This window comes from Vipera berus (assembly GCF_964194415.1).
Source record: "Vipera berus genome assembly, chromosome: 2".
Taxonomy (NCBI): domain Eukaryota; kingdom Metazoa; phylum Chordata; class Lepidosauria; order Squamata; family Viperidae; genus Vipera; species Vipera berus.
In genome coordinates, this window is record NC_138203.1 from 248,579,193 (window position 1) to 248,601,274 (window position 22,082).

The window sequence follows — 22,082 nt, forward strand, 5'->3', positions numbered from 1 at the left end:
AGATTGCCGGAAGAAATATCAACAACCTAAGATACGCAGATGATACCACTCTAATGGCAGAAAGTGAAGAAGAACTAAAGAGCCTCTTGTTGCGGGTGAAGAAGGAGAGTGCAAAACTTGGGTTGAAACTTAACATTAAGAAAACCAAGATCATGGCATCCGGCCCTCTCAATTCCTGGCAAATAGATGGGGAAGAAATGGAGGTAGTGACAGATTTTATTTTCCTGGGCTCCAAGATCACTGCAGATGGGGACTGTAGCCAAGAAATTAAAAGACGCTTGCTCCTGGGGAGGAAAGCCATGGCAAATCTAGACAGCACACTAAAAAGCAGAGACATCACCCTGTCAACAAAAGTGCGTATAGTCAAGGCTATGGTCTTCCCAGTTGCAATGTATGGCAGTGAAAGTTGGACCATAAGAAAGGCTGAGCGCCAAAGAATTGAGGCCTTTGAACTATGGTGCTGGAGAAGACTCCTGCGAGTCCCTTGGACTGCAAGGCGATCAAACCGGTCAGTCCTAGAGGAGATCAATCCTGACTGCTCTTTAGAAGGCCAGATCCTGAAATTGAAACTCAAATACTTTGGCCACCTGATGAGAAGGAAGGACTCACTGGAGAAGAGCCTAATGCTGGGAAAGATTGAGGGCAATAGAAGAAGGGGACGACAGAGAATGAGGTGGCTGGATGGAGTCACTGAAGCAGTAGGCGTGAGCTTAAATGGACTCCAGAAGATGGTAGAGGACAGGAAGGCCTGGAGGAACGTTGTCCATAGGGTCGCGATGGGTCGGACACGACTTCGCAGCTAACAACAACAACAAAAGTGACCATTTTAGATGTTGGTTTGTGCTCATTGTCTGAACCTATCCTTTAAAAAAAAGTTTAATTCTTTATTATTTTTTTGTGTTTCAGCTGTACAAATAATACTTGACTTACAACAATTCATTTAGTGACTGAAGTTACAATGGCACTTACACCTACTGTAGCATCCCCACGGTCATGTGATCAAAATTCAGGTACTTGGCAACTGCCATGTATTTACAAGGGCTACAAGACCTTGAGGTCACGTTATCACCATTTCTGACCTTTCCAGCCAACTTCTGATAAGAAAAGTCTATGGGAAAGCCAGATTTGCTTCACAGCTGTGTGATTCACTTAACAACTGCAGTGCTTAACAAACATGGCAAACAAAAGTCATAAAATTGGGTGTAACTCAACAGCCACCTAGCTTAGCAATGGGAATTCTTTATCCCAATTGTGGTCATAAGTTGAGGACTACCCATATAGCATTATTGGAGAGCAAATTAACTCAACTTAAGAAAACACAAGTTATTTATTTATTTATTTATTGATGGGATTTATATCCCGCCCTATCTCCCGAAGGACTCAGGGCGGCTAACAACAAAACATATAATAAGTACATAAATCAAGATAAAATGAAATTGAGAACATCAGTGCAATAAAAAATAGAGAATTTAAAAAATGAATTAAAAATACTAAATATAAATTAATTAAAATGCCTGTCAGTCTAGGTCAGCCTGGTGGAACAGGTGTGTTTTGAGGCCGCGGCGAAAGGATTGGAGGTTTTGGGCCATCCGAAGCTCAGGGGGGAGCTGATTCCATAGGGTTGGCGCTCCCACAGAGAAGGCCCTCCCCCTGGGGGTCACCAGCCGACATTGCCTAGCTGACGGTACCCTGAGGAGGCCTTCTCTGTGTGAGCGTACTGGACGATGGGAATTTGTTCCCGGCAGCAGATGGTCCTGCAAGTATCCCGGACCTAAGCAATGTAGGGCTTTAAAGGTAAGTACCAGCACCTTAAATCTCACCCAGAGGGCAACTGGTAGCCAATGCAGCTCACGCAGGAGGGGTGTAATATGGGAGTATCGGGGAGCTCCCATCACAACCCGTGCAGCTGCATTCTGCACCAGCTGAAGCCTCCAGGTGGTCTTCAAGGGCAGCCCCATGTAGAGAGCATTACAGTAATCAATACGGGAGGTAACGAGTGCGTGGGTGACTGTACGTAGGGCATCTCAGTCCAAAAAGGGGCGCAATTGGTATATAAGACGAATCTGTGCAAATGCCCCCCTAGCCACGGCTCCAATGTGATCTTCAAAACTGAGTCGTGAATCTAGGAGGACGCCCAGATTGCGTGCTCTATCAATGGGAGGTAACATCTCTCCTCCTATAGTCAGAGATGGAACCTCTTGGACTAAACGAGATGACGGTATGTACAGCCACTCAGTCTTGGCCGGGTTGAGTCGAAGCCTGTTTTCTCCCATCCAAATCTGTACCGCTTCCAGACAACGGGACATCACATCAAGGGCATCACTGGGTTGGTTCGGGGTGGAGATGAATAGCTGGGTATCATCAGCATATTGATGATATTTCACCCCGAAGCTACGGATGATCTCTCCCAGCGGCTTCATATAGATGTTGTTATGCTATACTCAAACTGTCGGCCTCACTTTATGAGAGAATACAGTCTTTTGTCCCTGAAGGTGGCTTAGGGGTGTTGGATCTGTTCGTTTCACACTTGATTTTCTTGTCATTACCTTTCTTCTCTCAACAAAATCAGTGGGTTTTTTCATAGAGAATGGAATGTTATTTTCATGGATTAGAATTTATCTCATGGTGGGTATCTTCATTTTAACAGAAAGGCCTGGGAAGCAAAAAGAACTGCAGTATATATGAAAAAGCAACCTCCTTTCCAAAGTGTCACAACAAGTTCTGGGAAATGCAGAGATTGCTAATAATAATATATAGTATTGTCCTATAATCTTTCTCTTCTTCTTCTTCTTCTTCTTCTTCTTCTTCTTCTTCTTCTTCTTCTTCTTCTTCTTCTTCTTCTTCTTCTTCTTCTTCTTCTTCTTCTTCTTCTTCTTCTTCTTCTTCTTCTTCTTCTTCATTTTATATCTCGTTCATGGATGCTTTTTATTAAGAGGGATCCATTCTATGACTGCCTTGGTCCACCTGCCACCTGTTCTTCTTGCTATGTGACTGGCCCATTTCCATTTCAATTCTCTAACATTGCCAGTGAAACATGGAGACTAACCTCACAATCTACACAAAAGTTACAAGTGGCACAAAGAGTCATGGAAAGAGCCATGCTTGGCATTACAAGACAAGATAGAAAGACCTGCACATGGATTAATGAACAAACAGAAGTATACAGTATCATCAACAGAGTAAAATAATTGAAATGGAAATAATCTTTATTAAAAGTCCTTATAATGCAGTATTGCATCCATAGAGCCCACCAAGCAGATGCCTGCACTGCCCAAATTCCTTTCCAGTTTATGGTGAAGAAGGGTCTGAAAATAATGGAAATTGTGCTTTACTCAAAAGGGGAGATGGCAATTGCCAACATCAGAGACATTTCTGGCACTTTGCATTATCTTCCTAGCTCCTTATAGTCTTCTGTTAATCCCTACTTAGCCCCTGTAGAGGCTTTGAGGGATATAGAGAAAAGAAGAATGAAATTATCTGCCTTGTGAGCTTCCTTCTGCACAAATCTAATCATTCTACTTTAAAAACATAGTGTGATATAATTATGCAAACTATTGAAAACTTATAAAATGCACAGAGAGGGGAACATTTAAGTCAAGAATATCTCCATATACATTGCCAGGAAAAAACCCCCTCTGAAACAGATTATTTTCAAGTTGTGGAACACGAGGTTCAGAGAGGGATAAAAGAAAACATGCTGGATTAGGGAGGTACTAAGAGAAAATCCACAAGTTCCCCAGTCTTCAAACAAAACCCCGCATCACTGCCAATCTTGGAGTAGAGTAAAAGTTGTAAAGCAGATCTGTTTTAATGGCAGTTTTGCAGGAAATGTTTTACTCTGGCAATTTAATGTGGTGGCCTACTTAGACTTAGGGGATGCATAGTATTTTTTAAAAAAACTACAACAGCAACAATGAATTTTAGGGTCACACATATGGTTAATTTAAGTTCCGTAAAGGAGACGTCATCTGGGGAAGAGTACTGTGTTGATTTAAGCATGGTGGATGCTGGATCTTATACCATTTCACATGTGGAATAGATATTTTGGAAAGAAGAAAAAAATATTTGTTAGTCTTCTGGTATCTGCTACTATAAGTCTCCCCATGGATCGACTGAAACTAAGCAACACAAACTCTATTCCAAGCAAAATCCAAAATGAAGTTCTTGCATATCCGTATCCTGGAAATATGAAAAATAATTCTTTTAAATTTTTTGAAAGTATGTATCATTTTATTGTTTCTTCCATCTTTACAATTCAGTTGAAAGCATGTGTTGATTGGTGTGGCTGGTCAGAGATTTTCTGTAGATCCTACACAGGCTTGCTGTGAAGTTGGGCTTAGACCAGGAGCTAACACGAAGGGCACCACCTGACTGGGAGAACAGGTTGTTGCATTTATTGATTCAGATTAGGGGGGCTTGAAGGATAGTAGGAATAGGATTTTCCCTTTTATGTCCACCATTCCATTCCTCCCCAGAATTTCCTCTTATTTCTCAAGGATGCTGATTTGATCTGAAAGAGTCCTCTGATCCATAAAAAAGTTGTGTGTCAGATGTGTTGAAGGTAGAAACACTTGGTTGCAGTTGAAGCCTCATCATGGGAAGCATGAAGTTGGAGGGTGGTCTGTTTCATGGGAAGAATATGCAAAGAGTTCTGAGCAAGAGTCACCTATGGCAAGATGGGCGGCAAATAAATTTAATAAATTAATATCATCCAAGGTCATCCCAGCTGCCCAGCTAAAGCAAGTAGGTAGTTATATTGGGCAACAGCAATATAAGAAGATGCCAGAGGCAGACATTACATTTAGTAACAATGGCAAAGGCATCCATTGGCACTGCATGGAAGAAATCAATGAGAAACCTCTTCTGAATTTTTACTAAGAAAACCATTGTCAGCACTGCTAACATTGGATGTTCCCGCTCTGACAACTGTTGAAAATGCAGCCATTTTTTTCCTTTTTTTTAAATGTGCTTTTTCTGGTATTTAGCAGTTAGGTACAGTAAGGGGGGCTGGGATGAAAACTCGAGGTCAGCTAGCCATAATAATATCTTTGCTTTGTGGGAACCCAAGGACAAGGTGATAATGTTTTGGTGGGTTGAAGAACTGGGGAGAAAGCCTGCATTTTAGGATAATTGGAGAATGTGATTTATGACAGCTCATTGGGGGTGGGAATTGCACTTTGTTATTTTGTATCTGGGGGAAGGGACTTTAGTTTTTGGGTTCAACTATGTGGTGCTGATAATTTGTTTCCTGAATAAAATGTTCTTTAAGGAAGAAATTTGCCTTGAAGTTCTTTTGATGGGTTTCCTCTATCAGAACCAATGCAACCACATCAATAAAAAATATATTGTTAGGCATATGGAGTTAGCCTACAATGTTGGGTTGAAAATATATTAACCATGATGTTATGTCTTTAAGATGTTAATTGGCCAATGGGTGTGTAAGTGTTCTCATGGCCATAAGAGAGAACTAGTAACGTAGCTTTTTTCTCTCTCTTCATTCACTGCTCTCTACTATTACTGTTTTTTGTTCTGTTACTGTGATAAACCTGAACTGTGTATTGACCTCTGGACCAGTAAGAAGACTTTGTATTTTGGATTACTCCTTGGACCGTTGCTATTGTGTATGACCTGGACTGTTTATTTTTGACTGTGCATTTTTGTTTTTACACCACCTCAAAAGTAAAATAATAATAATAATAATAATAATAATAATAATAATAATAATAATAATAATAATAATAATAATAATAATAATAATAATAATAATTTTATTTATATACCGCCCTTCTCCCGAAGGACTCAGGGCAGTGAACAGGGCAATACATGTTAAAAAATACTTTTTGCTTTTACAACTCAGTGTACTCTTGTGTTTACTGTGTGACTCTTACTGCTCTCAGTACCATTCCTTGTCTGTGCAACTCTTTGGTAGCACAAGGAGATCTCTGCACAACAAATCCTTAACATATATGATGATTGACAATATAGTGCTGAATAATAGGCCTCTCAGGTCAAATAGAGCTGAGGATCTTTTGGAGTACCAATGGCATTTATAAAGTGTCCAGGTTGAAGCCTTGAGCTAGTAGAGGTAACAAGAAACTGTACTCCACAACATCTATAAAGACATCAAAGTTGGAAAGAGATATAGAAAAGCAAGAAAAGTCTTTCAAAAGATGTTTGAACTCAGAAGTTAATTCCAAACTTGAATTGATGTGCTAAAGGATGCCAATGGACAAATAATACCCAATCAAAGGAGACCAAACAAGAACAAAAAGAGCAAAATGAAATACTGTACAGTAGATATATCAGCATACTTTATAAAATACTCCCTACTTACAATTATCTCTGGTACTAGAAGATAGAAGTTAAATCAGTACTCTGATCATTACCATCTTAAAAGTTAAAAGTCTACAGGAACCCACTGAAATGTAGCAAGCAACAGAAAAAGAATCAGTCAAGTTTCTATGCAAGAAATGCCAGAAAATCTGGAGAATGACATAGTGGCCAACAGATTGGAAGACGTCCAATACCCCCCCAAAAAAAAACACTTGAAAAAAATAAGGAGACTTAACTGAGTGTGCAAACTATTGTAGAATATTCTCACTTTCACATGCAAAGAAAATAATTCATAAACATGAAACATTATTGCTAATGCATGCTGGATAATTGAGAAAACCAAAGAATATCAAAAACAGTATGTTCAGTGTGAGTATAGAACAACCTTCTATTGCATTAATCATATCAAAGCTGTGAGATGTGCAATCCCAGAAGCCACAGTTACAGATCATGATGAAACAAACTGATTCCAGGTTGATAAAAGAGTGCAACCAAGCTACATACACTCCTGTTAATTATTCAATTTAGAATATATTGTATATTAAGGGAAACTGGATTGGAATAAAATAAGTCTCATTTTAAAACTGGAGGAAGAAATTCAATAAGCTACATTTTGCTGAAAACCCTATTTGAATATGCAAAGGCTCTGTAAGCTTTAGTAAAAAATTCAAGGGGCACATTAAAAAAAATGGGACTAAATTAAATATAAAGAGACCATACTAATGACAACCAGCCTTAAAACTGACAATCAAGATACTGAAGCAGTGGATAATTTCTGCCTTTTTAGGATCAACCATCAGTAGTAAAGGAACAAGCAGTCAAGAAATATGTCACAGATTAGCACTAGGTGGAATAGCTAGGAAGGCCTTGAAAAGATATTCAAGTGCCATGATGTGTCTATACTAGAAAGATCAGAATTGTGCAAGCCGTGGTATTCCATGTGACATGCTACGGAAGTGAAAGTTGTACTTTGAAGAAAGAGGGTAGGAAGATTTCTGGCACATTTGAACTTCAGTGTTAGAGAAGATTCCTGAGAATAGTGTAGACCAGGGGTGTCAAACTTGCAACGTTATGTGACGTGTTACAATGTATCATGACTTTTTTTCCCTTTGCTGGCAATGGGATGGGCATGGTTTTGCCATGACGCATCCGGCCCGTGGGCCAGCAGTTTGACACCCCTGGTGTAGACACTTGAGAAAACAAACCAGTACAAATAAATCCAGATTTCTCATTCAAGATACAAATGACCAGGCTGAAATCATCCCACTTCAAACGCACTGTGCAAGAGTATTCTATAGAAGACTTTAATAGTGGGAAAAAGGAAAGGAAAGGAAAGGAAAGGAAAGGAAAGGAAAGGAAAGGAAAGGAAAGGAAAGGAAAGGAAAGGAAAGGAAAGGAAAGGAAAGGAAAGGAAAGGAAAGGAAAGGAAAGGAAAGGAAAGGAAAGGAAAGGAAAGGAAAGGAAGACCAGCAGCAAGATAGATGGACTGAGTTACAGTGAACAATCAATCACACCAACTAAAATTTATTCTTGTTTATATTGTGTCCTAATTCTGAAACTGACAAGCTTAATTAATCACAAGTAACTATATTAATCTGGACTTTTCTCATTTTTTTCAGTCTCAGGTTTAAAATTTGTAACATCATAAAAGAGTCAAAGGGTAGTTTTGAAAATACTAAAAAAAAGAAGAAAAGGAAAAAAAGTTTTATCTTTTCAGTTGTCCTGTTATTCCATTGCTAGAGAGCAAAAAAATAAATAAATTCTGAGTGTTTATGCATGTGTGTGCATTTGTGTAAAGCTATTTTCAGAACTTGGGCTTTAATCATAGCTATGAAAGCCATTGTTTGTTTCCTCTCCTATCTTCCCTCTTTCCTATCAGATTATTAGCCTGTTCTTAAGAAGGCCTCCTCAGGGATCAAATACTCCTTGTCTCCCATGAATATTAATAACTCTGTTTATCCTAAGGGTGTGCTTTGTATTCACTTCAAAAGAAAAGTCGTAAAGGACAAGTTCTCTTCTCCAAAGAGGCTGTAATGTATATGATGGACCAAACAAATCAGGCAGATGAGTACATACTTTCACAAGGAGACTGACTGAGAAGGTTGAATGACTGTGACCCCTTACATAATGCCAATCTCAGCAGGCACCATTTTGGAAAGAAGAAAGACTAAGGTCGTGCCAGTTTTCTCCCTAATAAGCAGTATGGTACCCAGTAAAAGGTAAGACTGGACATTGGTAGCATAGGGATATCCAGGGAATAATTAGTTTCTCAATTCCTTCTTTTGGACTTTTTTTTTTAAAAAAAATAAGAAGACTCATTACAAAAGTGAGAAAAAGTTTAACTCTTCTTAATTTTTTTAAAAAAGAGTGACGATTATTGTAATGCATTGGGCTTGAGTGTAACACCACGTAGTAAGCTGGAGCTAGCTAACGGCTCCCAGCACCTCAGACACCCCATCTCCAGTGCTGCTATTGGCTGCCCCTAGGTGGCAATAGGTTGCTTTAAACCTATTGGCTGCCGCCTAGGGGCCAGGCTATAAATTGCTGCAGCTGCAGCCCAGTTCTCCAGTTCAGATCCTGCAAGAAATAAACCATGCTCTTTGCTGAACTCACTCGCCTCTTCATTCCTGCGCAATGAACCCAGTACACAACACTGGCAATGAAGGAGGAATCCTGCTTCTCCATCAGAGCTGAAAGTCACTAGGAGAGAGGCAGCGCCCGCCTGGCGGGAAAAGCACTTCCCCCCTACGGTCGGCTAGCAAGCCATGCTAGCCACCATGCACTCAGAGGACCAGTCCCTGAGCAATGGAGAGACAGGATTCAAAGATGCAGAAGCCAGCCGCAAAGACCAGCAGAATGCCCAAGGTCAGAAGGCTGTGAGAATTCAACATCAAGAAGCCAGAAGCATGGCCCTCATACCTGTCCCAGGTTGAAAATTACCTCTGGGCGAACCAGATCACGGAAGATGGACTGAAGGCCACCACACTGCTCTGTTTGTGCAGCCTAGCAACATTCGATCTGGCCGAAAATCTTTTTGCACCCATGCCATTGGAATCTGTCTCTTACTCTGATCTGAAGAAGAAGCTAGGAGAACACTTCCAACCGAAGATGTTGGTGATTACCTGGCACTACGCCTTCGAACAGTGAACACAGCTACTGGGAGAGACGGCATCAGAGTACATCGCAGCATTGAGGCAGGCTGCATGCCTGTATCAATTTTCAGACCTTGAAGAGTGACTTTGGGACCGCCTCGTCTGCAGCCTTCAGAACCGAGAATTGCAGCAGAAACTTTTTGCTCGTTCACAGATGCCCAGAACGAGGTCATGGCAGATGAAGCCACTGGGGGAGCCGTCTGAAAAATCCAGCCCACCAAAACAACACATAGAGAAGAAGCTGTCCACCACGAGGACGCAGAGCTAACTGGAGACTCCAAAGAAGAAATTGAAGTCGACAAGTTGCAGAAGCAGCCCGACCGACAGTCCCACAGCAGCAACAAACAAGAGTCTACTTACAAGGCAGATCTCTTACCTAGATGTCCAGGTTGTGGCGGCTGCCACCAATGTGCAGACTGCAGGTTCCAGTCAGCCACGTGCTGGGTCTGCGGCAAAACCAGCCACATCGCAGCAGTATGCAGAGGTCGCCAGAGGGACCGGCCATCGAAGTGCCAGTTGGAAGATCTGACCAGGAGAGGTACCGGGGCCCCGGGGCCATACAGCATGGGGTTTTGCTCAAGCCGCAGAAGTGTCTGCCATACCAGGGCCTGACACCCCCTCAGACCCAAATTTAGACTTCAGGTGGAGCTGCAAGGTGTCCCCTGTAAAATGGAGCTGGACACAGGTTCAGCCATTTCCATTTTTTCTCTGGACACATTTAATTTCGTGTGCAGTCACAGTAGAAAATGGGCCAAGCTAAGGCCCTCCGACATAATTAGATTTTCAAAATGCTAAAGTCACAGTCAAGGGCAGACATGTCAAACACAAGGCCCAGGGGCCAGATCTGGCCCACGAAGTGATTTCATGTGGCCCACGAAGCCATCCTGGAAACAGTGAGGGAATGGCCCCCACTGCCTTGGACCTGGCCCAGAGACCCTCCTTCTGCCAGAGACCCTCAGATCTGTCCCATTCCTGCCCAGGCCCCCATAGGCACCCTTGATGCGAACGATGTAGAGCTGGCCACGCCCACCCAGTAGGCCATACGCACTCTGGCCACGCCCACCCAGGCCACACCCACCCAGCCTCCTGAGGGCAACCACAATGCTGATGCGGCCCTCAATGAAATTGAGTTTGACACCCCTGGTCAAGGGTGAAGCTACCTTTGCCGTTAAATTTAAAGGATTTTTTGGGCACCTGGATGTCATAGTAGTAGGGGGCCAGAGAACGAGTCTAATTGGACTTGATTGGTTTGATGCATTAGGCATCCAAGTAACTGGTATCAGCCGGACACAAGTCGTGAGTCTAGCGAGGACTTCGCAGACGTATTTGATTCAGCTCTAAGAATTTACACAGGCCCGCCTATAACATTCAATCTAGACCCCAACTTGGTCCCCATTAGAATTAAGCCTCGAAGGGTGCCCTTTGTCCTCAAACACAAAATTGACACAGAAATAGACAAACTTATAGAACAGCGCATTTTTTAACCAGTAGATGGTGGGGAGTGGGAAACTCCTATTGTAACACCACTTAAGGCCAATGGGGAAATTAGAAAATGTGCAGACTACAAATGCACAATTAACAAGGCCCTTAAGCAGCACAAATACCCTGTCCCAGTGGTGAGCCACATCTTGGCATCTTTGCAAGGGGGCACCATTTTCGCAAAGTTAGATTTGGCACAGGCCTATCAGCAACTGCCAGTTGACGAAACCATGGCTGCAGCTCAGATGATCGTGACTCACAGGGGGGCTTTCAAAGTGAAGCAATTGCAATTTGGGGTTAGTGTATCCCCAGGCATTTTTCAGGGAATCATGGAACGCACGCTTAAAGGCATTCAGGGCATTCAAGGCATTCATTTTGATGATGTGCTTATTGCCGGAGAATCCACAGAGGTGTTAGCTAGGAGGCTCAGAGCTGTCCTACAGAGGCTGCATGAAGCAGGCCTCAAACTGAAAGAGTAAATACAGTATTGAGATTCCTTCAACCGATTTTTTGGGATTTCGCTTTGATGCTAACGGCATCCACCCAGCTGAGTCCAAAGTGAAGGCCATTCAAATGGTACCTAGCCCTAAATCAAAAGGAGAGCTACAAGCATTCTTGGGCCTCCTCAACTTCTACCATGCATTCCTGCCTAACAAGGCCGCAGTGGCAGAGCCCCTTCAAAGGCTCTTAGATAAAAAAGTTTCATGGAAGTGGACCAGTGTTCACGAGAAAAGTTTTCAAGACCTGAAGGCACTTTTGTCAGCCAGCTCTACTGTCACTCATTTCAGGGAGTCTAAACCAGTCTGTTTAAGTTTGCGATGCGTCCCCATATGGGGTGGGGGCAGTCTTGAGTCATTTAGAAAAAAATGGAACACAAGTTCCTATTGCATTTTATTAAGGGACACTGTCCTCTGCTGAGCATAATTATGCTCAAATAGACAAAGAGGCCTTACCCATTGTAGCGGGAGTTTAAAAATTCCACGACTACTTATATGGTAGGGACTTCACGGTCTTCACACACCACAAACCACTACTGGGACTCTTTATCACAGACAAACAAACACCCCACATACTTTTCCCAAGAATGTTGAGGTGGTCTATTTTCCTATCAGCATACACATTTAAGCTGGTTCACAAACCTGGCAAAGAATTGGGCCATGCAGATTGCCTGAGCAGACTTCCACTGCCACTAATCGAATCAGATCCAGCCCCTGCGGCCAGAATCCTGTCCATTCAGGACTTGCCAGAGTTTCCCCTCCACGCAGGGGACATAGCTGCAGAAACAGCAGCTGATAAGACACTAAGTAGAGTGCTTTCATGGGTGCACACTGGGTGGTTAGATAAAAGCCCGGGCTCTGAATTCCAGAGTTACTTTGCAAGAAGACATGAGCTATTAGCTCACAAGAGTTGTATCCTATGGGGGAACAGGGTCATAATTTCCACTTCACTGAGAGATAGAGTTTTACAGTCATGGCATGAAGGCCATGCGGGTATTCTCCGTATGAAAGCTTTAGCTAGAAGCTACTTATGGTGGCCTGGATTAGACAAGGCCATCGAGTTACAGGTGCATGGATGTTATACATGCCAGCAATCAAGGCGTGAAATGCTGCACGCTCCAGTTCACAGGTGGGAGGAAATGCACACTCCCTGGTCTAGAATTCACATAGACTTTGCTGGGCCCTTTCAGGGACAGCTCTTCCTTATACTGGTAGACAGCCACTCCAAATGGCTTGAAGTAATTCCAGTTGCAAACATGACTACTGCTAGGACCATCCAGGTGCTTAGAAAACTTTTTGCCACACATGGGTTGCCTGATGTCATAGTATCTGACAATTGGGCCCAATTTACTGCAGCTGAATTTCAGGCTTTCCTGAGAGCAAATCTAATCAGGCATGCAACGTCGGCCCCATTTCATCCATCCAGTAATGGTCAAGCTGAACGCATGGTAAGGAACACAAAGGAGTCACTGAAGCGCATAGTGACTGGAGATTGGCATCACAGATTGGCAGATTTTTTACTTTGCCAGCATTCCATGCCCTGCACTGCTACTGGGAAAAGCCTGGCAGAACTACATTGGGGGAGATGGCTGATTACAAAACTGGACAGGTTGCATCCAGATAGAGTGGCAGCAGAAGCCTCTCGACCAAAACCCCTGAGAGGGCTGCAAGTGGGTGATGGGGGGTGGGCCAGAAACTATGGGCATGGGAATCTGTGGGTTCCTGGAAAAATTACTAAATCATCTGGACCCCTCTCTTATTTATTTATTTATTTATTTAATTAAATTTTTATACCGCCCTTCTCCCGAAGGACTCAGGGTGGTGAACAGGGCATATCTTAAAACTACAAAAGTACAAAAGTTAAAAAAGAATTAAATTATTGCCCACAATAAAAACAATAATATATATATATATATATATAAATATTAAAACCCTAAGTGATTCCCCATCAGGCCAGGCCAGCTTGTTCAAATAAATGGGTCTTTAACCCGCGCCGGAAGGAGCGGAGATCCGGTGCCATCCGGAGCTCAACCGGCAGCTGGTTCCACAAAGCCGGAGCGCCCACAGAGAAGGCCCTCCCCCTGGGGGCCACCAGCCGACATTCTCTGACTGGAGGCACCCTGAGGAGGCCCTCTCTGTGGGAACGCACGGGGCGGAGGGGAGTTGACGCCGGCAGCAGGTGGTCCCCGAGGTATTCCGGACCCATGCCATGTAAGGACTTAAAAACCATCACTAAGACCTTGAACCTCACCCGGAAGACAACTGGTAACCAATGCAGCTCGCGGAGCAAAGGTGTAACATGGGAGTACCGGGAAACTCCCAAGACAACTCTCGCGGCCGCATTCTGTACCAGTTGGAGCCTCTGAGTGGTCTTCAAGGGAAGCCCCATGTAGAGAGCATTGCAATAGTCAAGACGAGAGGTCACGAGCGCATGAGTGACCGTACACAGGGCATCCCGGTCTAGGTAGGGCTGCAACTGCCGCACCAGGCGAACCTGTGCGAAAGCCCCCCTGGTCACGGCTACTACATGATCTTCTAAGGTAAGCCGTGCATCCAGGAGGACTCCCAAGTTGCGAGCCCTATGAAGTGGGGCTGGAAGGAGGGCGAGTTGTCAGATGCCACATTGATCAACTCAGGAAGTGGTTTCCAGAATGGCCACTAAGTGAGGACTGCATCATAAGCCCCTCCCAAAGTCCCCAAACTGACAGCCAAGCCGGCCCATGCATAGACTCTGAAGACCCTCACAGCATAAGCAATGAGGAGTTGGCCATAGAGGAGTGGAGTCTGGAAGTGCAACATGGGTCCCCTGATGGAGCAAGCCAACCTGACTTTCACAGCCACTGTGCTAGCTCTGCTGAACAAACTGACTCTGGGGTGGGCCAACCTGGAGAGGCCAGCCAGAGAGCACTAAATCTTTCTGACTCAATTGCATTAAAGGACACTGGTCTGCCTGGCCTGGTGGGTAAGCTGGTAGACCAGAAAGTGAACGGATCCCTCAGGCGTTCCACAAGGGCACGCAATCCTCCTGCATATTTAGCAGATTATGTGACAAAATAAGAGCTATAATGCTGTATGTACATTGTGTTAATTATTGACCTATGAGACTGTACCAAAAATAATGGAGCTATGATGTTGTAAGTGTGTTATTGTACTGTTAAGTGGATCCTATTCACACTATTGTTAAATCTTGTAAACTGTATTGTTGTAATCACTTTTGTTATTGCTATGATGTTGTTCATTCTAAGAGGGGAGGGGTGTAATGTATTGGGCTTGAGTGTAACACCACGTGGTAAGCTGGAGCTAGCTAACGGCTCCCAACACCTCAGACACCCCATCTCCAGTGCTGCTATTGGCTGTCCCTAGGTGGCAATAGGTTGCTTTAAACCTATTGGCTGCCACCTAGGGGCCAGGCTATAAATTGCTGCAGCTGCAGCCCGGTTCTCCAGTTCAGATCCTGCAAGAAATAAACCATGCTCTTTGCTGAACTCACTCGCCTCATCTTCATTCCTGAGCAACGAACCCAGTACACAACAATTATGATTCTTGTTCATCAGTGTGAAACAGTTAAAGAAAAAATGGTATTCTGGAGGAGAAGGCAAAATAGCACTTGACTGAAAATATTTGAAAAATATTTGAATTTTTTTTCTTTTCAGTTTCCTTTAGAAATGTAGCTAATTGTCTTTCATTCTCTATTTATAATGGAAAATATATTCTATTTAATTATTTTAATCCAACCCAATTCATATTAAATTTTAAAGTTCATCTTAAGAAATATCTTACATTTCTTGACTAATATGTTTAAAAAGGAAATACATAGAAGTTAAGGATATTACTTTGGGCATTATGTACCAAAATATCTGGAGATTAGTCACAATTAATATAAGGTATTTCTATGATAATAATGTTACAAATCCACATGGGTTATGAGTGATCTGTTCTCCCTTTTTCAGCAACTCTTTCTCAAACTGCCTTCTAGCTCCCAGAGTTTAGCCATCTTAACAGGTTTTTAAAGAGAACAAACCCCCCCCCCGCCGCCGCCGCCGCCCCCGGTTTTGTGGCTGCATCTCAATTGAATTTTTTTCCTTTTTCTCCTCCATCAGACAAATGTGCATAACATGAAAGAAAGCTGTGTATGTGATTGGAGTCTATACATAATTTTCCTTTTGCACAGAATGGGAAAGAGGGAACATTTATTAGTTCATGACTTGCAACGCTCAGCAAGAAATTAAATGAAGTTCTTGTTCTCAGCATTGCAAAACTAGTGAAAGAGAAGGTAATTGAAGAACAGGTGCAACCTGCTTTGGAAGGATTTGAACATATCAATACAGATAATGTGGGACTGTTTCTATTGATCATTTCCCCAGACATCTTGAGGTTGGAAAGTTATCATTTAGCTTGCTTTGTTTTATTTTTAGCTGTCTCTGTATTGTTGTAGCAAGACGGCTTTAAATGAATTGTGATTGTAATACTCATCTGGTTAAGCACAGATGCTGGGATGCTTAAAGGAACAGTTAATAAAAAGGTTGAGCAACAGAGGGTGGCTATTGGTTTCATGACCTGCTTGAAACTGGTACCTGCTTCCAAGTATTAAAAATACATTAGAAAATGAAAATATGTAACTGGAAAATAAAATAAAAATATTTAAAGTTACGTCTGTTCAATATCCTTGCCACCTTGCATTATTTGTAAAAATAACAAAGGTGGGATATTAATAAAAGAAAGAGAATGGAAGGAAGGAAGGAAGGAAGGAAGGAAGGAAGGAAGGAAGGAAGGAAGGAAGGAAGGAAGGAAGGAAGGAAGGAAGGAAGGGTTTTTTAGATGTTAATAGAACATGTTTAATATAGAGCAAAAAACACAAGTAAATTAAAAAGTGAAGCATCCAGGAGATAGCCAGGATGATTTATTAATAGCAGAAATAATCTTTAATAAATAACAGAATTAGCAATAGCAATAGCACAGACTTATATACCACTTCATACTGCTTCATAGTGCTTTACAGCACTCTCTAAGCAATAGCAATAGCACTTAGACTATTGCTACTGCTTCATAGTGCTTTATAGCACTTTCTAAGTAGTTTACAGAATAGAATAGAATAGAATAGAATAGAATAGAATAGAATAGAATAGAATAGAATAGAGTAGAGTAGAGTAGAGTAGAGTAGAGTAGAGTAGAGTAGAGTAGAGTAGAGTAGAGTAGAGTAGAATAGAATAGAATAGAATAGAATAGAATAGAATAGAATAGAATAGAATAGAATAGAATAGAATAGAATAGAATAGAATAGAATAGAATAGAGCTGGAAGGGACCTTGGAAGTCTTCTAGTCCAGCCCCCTGCTCAAGCAGGAGAACCTATACCATCTCAGACAAGTGACTAGTCTCTTTTTAAAAATCTACAGTGATGGAGTGCCCACTATAGGCCACCCAGTGTATACTATAGGCGGCCCAACCAAACAGAGGAAATAGATAAAATTTTGCTAGTCAGTTAAATAAGGTATGTAGGAAGCGCATCACAATAGTAATGGGGGACTTTAATTACCCTGATATCAACTGGGAGACAAATTCTGCACCAAGTGGAAGATCTAACAGATTCCTGACAAACCTAGCAGACAACTTTCTCTCCCAAAAAGTAGAGAAGGAAACTAGGGGATTAGCCATATTGGATTTAATTCTCAAAAAACAGAATGAAATGATAGAAAGTGTCAAAGCCACAGGAACCTTGGGGGGAAGTGATCATGCAATATTGGAATTCAACATTATGGAAGCACAAGCAATAGAACACAGCCAAACTAGAGTCTTGCACTTTAAAAGAGCTAATTTCAATAAACTTAGAGAGACCTTGGGAAGAATTCCATGGATGAAAATCCTAAAGGGGAAAACAACTCAAGAAGCTTGGGAAATTTTGAAAAGTGAGATAATAAAGGCCCAGTCTAGCACAATACCAACAAAGAAGAAAAATAACAGCTTTCAAAGGAAACCAGCATGGCTGCATAAAGAACTCTCTGACAAACTGAAAGATAAAAGGGACAAGTATAGGAAGTGGAAAAAGGGGCACATAACTAAGGCAGAATATCAGCAAACAGCCCGTGCCTGCAAAGATGAAGTGAGGGAAGCTAAGGCTCAAAATGAACTAAGGCTTGCGACCAAAGTCAAAAACAACAAAAAAGCTTCTTTCAACATATAAGAAACAAGAAAAAAGTTAAGGAAATGATTGGTCCACTAGTGGGGGAAAGTGGGAAGCAGGTGACAAGCAACAGGGAGAAAGCAGAACTATTTAATTCATTTTTTTGCATCTGTCTTTACACAAAGGGAAAAAACAGTCCAACCTACCAAAACCAGTGCCATAAAAAACAGAATAGAAACGCAAGTTAAGATAGGCAAGAAAATGGTAAGTGAGCACCTGTCCAGCCTAGACGAGTTGAAATCACCAGGACCAGATGGATTACACCCCAAGGTTCTCAAGGAACTGGCAGACGTGATCTCAGAACCACTGAGCTATATTTTTCAAAGATCCTGGAGCACTGGGGAACTACCAGAGGACTGGAAGAGAGCTGATGTAGTTCCCATCTTCAAAAAAGGGAAAAAAACAGATCCAGGAAACTACAGACCTATCAGCCTGACCTCAATACCTGGGAAGATTCTGGAAAAGATAATCAAACAACAAATCAGCGAACACCTTGATGTGAACAAAGTTATCACTAAAAGCCAACATGGGTTTGTCAAAAACAGATCGTTCCAGACAAACCTTATTGCATTCTTTGACCAAGTGACAAAACTAGTGGACCAGAGGAATGCTGTAGATTTAATTTACTTGGATTTCAGTAAGGCATTTGATAAAGTAGATCACAACCTACTACTTGATAAGATAGAAAAATGTGGGTTAGATAGCATCACCACCAGATGGATTCGTAGCTGGCTGACAGGCCATACTCAGCGTGTGGTCGTCAATGGAACTGCATCTACATGGAAGGAGATTGAGATTTGAGATTTATTGAGATTTTTATACCGCCCTTCTCCCAAAGGGACTCAGGGCGGTTCACAGGGCATAAATATAAACAACAGTACAAACATTAAAAGATAATTAAATTAATGCCCAAGTTAAAACCAGAATAATAAAACAAACCTATAAAAAACCCAAGTACCCCCATCAGGCCAGACCCGCTAGTTCAAATAAATGGGTCTTCAACCCGCGACGGAAGGATCGGAGGTCTGATGCCATCCGGAGCTCAACCGGCAGTTGGTTCCATAACACCGGAGCACCCACAGAGAAGGCCCTCCCCCTGGGGGCCACCAGTCGACATTCCCTGACAGGAGGCACCCTGAGGAGGCCCTCTCTGTGGGCGCGCACAGGGCAGAGGGGAGTCGACGCCGGCAGCAGGTGGTCCTCGAGGTATCGCGGACCCATGCCATGTAGGGACTTAAAGATCATAACCAAAACCTTGAACCTTACCCGGAAGACAACTGGTAACCAATGCAGCTCACGGAGCAAAGGTGTAACATGGGAGTACCGGGAAACTCCCAAGACAACTCTCACGGCCGCATTCTGTACCAGTTGGAGCCTCCGAGTAGTCTTCAAGGGAAGTCCCATGTAGAGAACGTTACAGTAGTCTAGGCGAGAGGTCACGAGCGCATGAGTGACCGTACACAAGGCCTCCCGGTCCAGATAGGGCCGCAACTGGCGCACCAGGCGAACCTGGGCAAAAGCCCCCCTAGTCACGGCCACTATGTGATCCTCCAAAGTGAGTCGTGAATCTAGGAGGACTCCCAAGTTGCGAGCCCTATCCACAGGGGGTAAAAGCTCACCCCCCATAGAAAGAGGTGGAACATCCCAGGTGTCTCGGGAAGCCGGAATGTACAGCCACTCAGTCTTGTCAGGGTTGAGTTGAAGTCTGTTCCTCCCCATCCAGACCCGAACCGCCTCCAGGCAACGGGACATCACAGCGAGGGCATCACTGGGGTGGTTTGGGGTCGAAATAAAAAGTTGGGTATCATCAGCATATTGATGATACCCAACTCCAAAACCACGAATGATCTCACCCAGCGGTTTCATATAGATGTTGAACAGGAGAGGCGAGAGGACCGACCCCTGAGGAACTCCACAAGCGAGAGTCCTAGGGGTCGACCTCTGCCCCCCTGCCAACACCGACTGCGAGCGTCCCAGGAGATAGGAGGAGAACCACTGAAAAACCGTGCCTCCCACTCCCAATCCCCTGAGACGCTGCAGCAGGATACCATGGTCGATGGTATCGAAAGCCGCCGAGAGGTCTAATAGGACTAGGACAGAGGAATACCCCCTATCCCGAGCCCTCCAGAGATCATTCACCAGAGCGACCAATGCCGTCTCCGTGCTGTGCCCGGGCCTGAAACCCGATTGGTAAGGGTCCAGATAATCCGCTTCATCCAGGACCAGAGGGAGCTGATGCGCCACCACACTCTCAACAACCTTCGCAAGAAAGCGAAGGTTGGAGACTGGACGAAAGTTGTTCAATACAGCTGGGTCCAAGGCAGGCTTCTTGAGGAGAGGTCTCACCACCGCCTCCTTCAAGATGGTGGGGAAACAACCCTCACTCAAAGAAGCAGATATAACCGCCTGGAGCCAGCCTCGTGTCCTCTCCCTAGCTGCATAAACCAGCCAAGAAGGGCACGGGTCCAATAAACATGTGGTGGAACTCAGCTTCCCCATAATCCTGTCCACTTCATCAGGGGTCACAGAATCAAACTCCTCCCAGATAACATTGACAAGACCGCCCGTGTCCTGATCGTCAGACTCTGCCCAGCTGGAGTCCAAACCGGTCCGAATCCGAGCGATTTTATCCGACAGATGTTGACCAAACTCCTCGGCACGACCCTGCAAGGGATCCTCCCTCACCTCCTGATTAAGAAGGGAGCGAGTCACCCTAAACAAGGCGGCCGGGCGATTATCTGCGGATGCGATGAGGGTGGAGAAGTAATTACACCTCGCCTCCCTCATCGCAGCGAGATAAGACCTAATGTAGGTTCTTAACCGCAATCGGTCGGGTTCAGATCGGCTGGACCTCCAGCAGCTCTCTAGGCCCCGTTTCCGACGCTTCATCTCCCGGAGCTCCGCGGAGAACCATGGAGCTCGCTGGGATCTGCGCCGGGTCAGGGGCCGCAAGGGTACAACCCGGTCGAGTGCCTCAGTGGCTGCCCTTTCCCAGGCTTCCACTAAGGCATCCGCCGAGCTGTGAGCAATGGAGGCAGGTGGAGACCCCAGCGCCGCTTGGAATCTCTCAGGATCCATTAGGCGTCTGGGGCGGTACCATCTAGTTGGCTCCGTACCTCCACGGCGGGGGGTGGCAAAATGGAAGACCAGCCGCAGGAGGTGATGATCGGTCCATGACAGGGGCATAATAAATGGAAAGCCCCCACCAAGATCATCCAACCACCGTCCAGATAAGAAAATCAGGTCAAGGGTGTGGCCTCCCTCATGAGTTGGCTCAGAAATTACCTGCGTCAGGTCCATGGCCGTCATGGAAGCCATGAACTCCCGAGCAAGCTCAGATGAACCTCCCAGGGATGGTAGGTTGACGTCTCCCAAAACTATAAGTTTGGGGAACTCAACCACCAACCCTGAGAGGACATCGAGCAGCTCGGGCAGGGCTGCCGCTATGCGACTAGGCGAAATGTACACGAGCAGCAAGCCCAACTGCGCCCCAGAGCCAAATCTCATGAAGAGAGACTCACACCCGACAATCTGAGGAACGGTGGTCTCCCGCGGACATAAGGTCTCCTTAACGATCACCGCTACACCCCCACCCCTACCCTGAGCTCGAGGCTGGTGTAGCACCCGGAAGCCTGGTGGGCAAAGATCAACCAAAGGGACCCCACCCTCTGGGCCCAACCAAGTCTCCGTGATGCAAGCCAGGTCCGCATGCTCACCCTCAACTAAATCCCTAATAAGGGGAGCCTTGTTGACCACGGACCTGGCATTCAAGTACACCAGCCGGAGCTCAGGAGGCTGCACATCATCGCTCCCGGAACCTCGGGAAAGAAGCAGAGGGTCGGAGCGCCCCACCGCTTGCAAATAGCGGAGACGGCGCTCCCGGTAACGATATGGCCCCCTGTCTATCCGCCTGCTGCCATTCCCCGTCGTGGGAATTGGTAATCCCACGACCCGCTCATGAGCCCCGGAGACAACGACCCCTCGTTCTCCCCCCGCGCGGTCAGACCCAAGTCTGGCCTGAACTATGGTTGATTGGCCGCCCCCCAAAGCCAGACAACCCTTATCTCCCACCCCCCTCCCCAACCCTGTAAAAATTTTTGATAAAAACAAAATCAGGGGCCTCTTATTACATTTATGTTGACGGCCCCTACCCCTGCCCAGCCATCTCTCAGAGACCCAAAACTCGGGCCCTTCATCGAGGTTAGAATTTAAAGAGGCGGGTCGCACCCAGGCGAGGGGGGCACCCCTGAGGGCGAGCAAGTCCGTGCTAGTATATTGTCGCATGTTAGTCCAGCAAGTCCAGAATAGGTAGTCCTGGAGATGATCAAGTCCATAGGAGGGTCGAAGGCCGGAAAAGAAAATATCTGGATCCACACCCAGCTGCACTGCCACTTAGCTGGGTGCCCCAGTAAACAGGTCACCCCCGCCCTCTCACGGCAAGT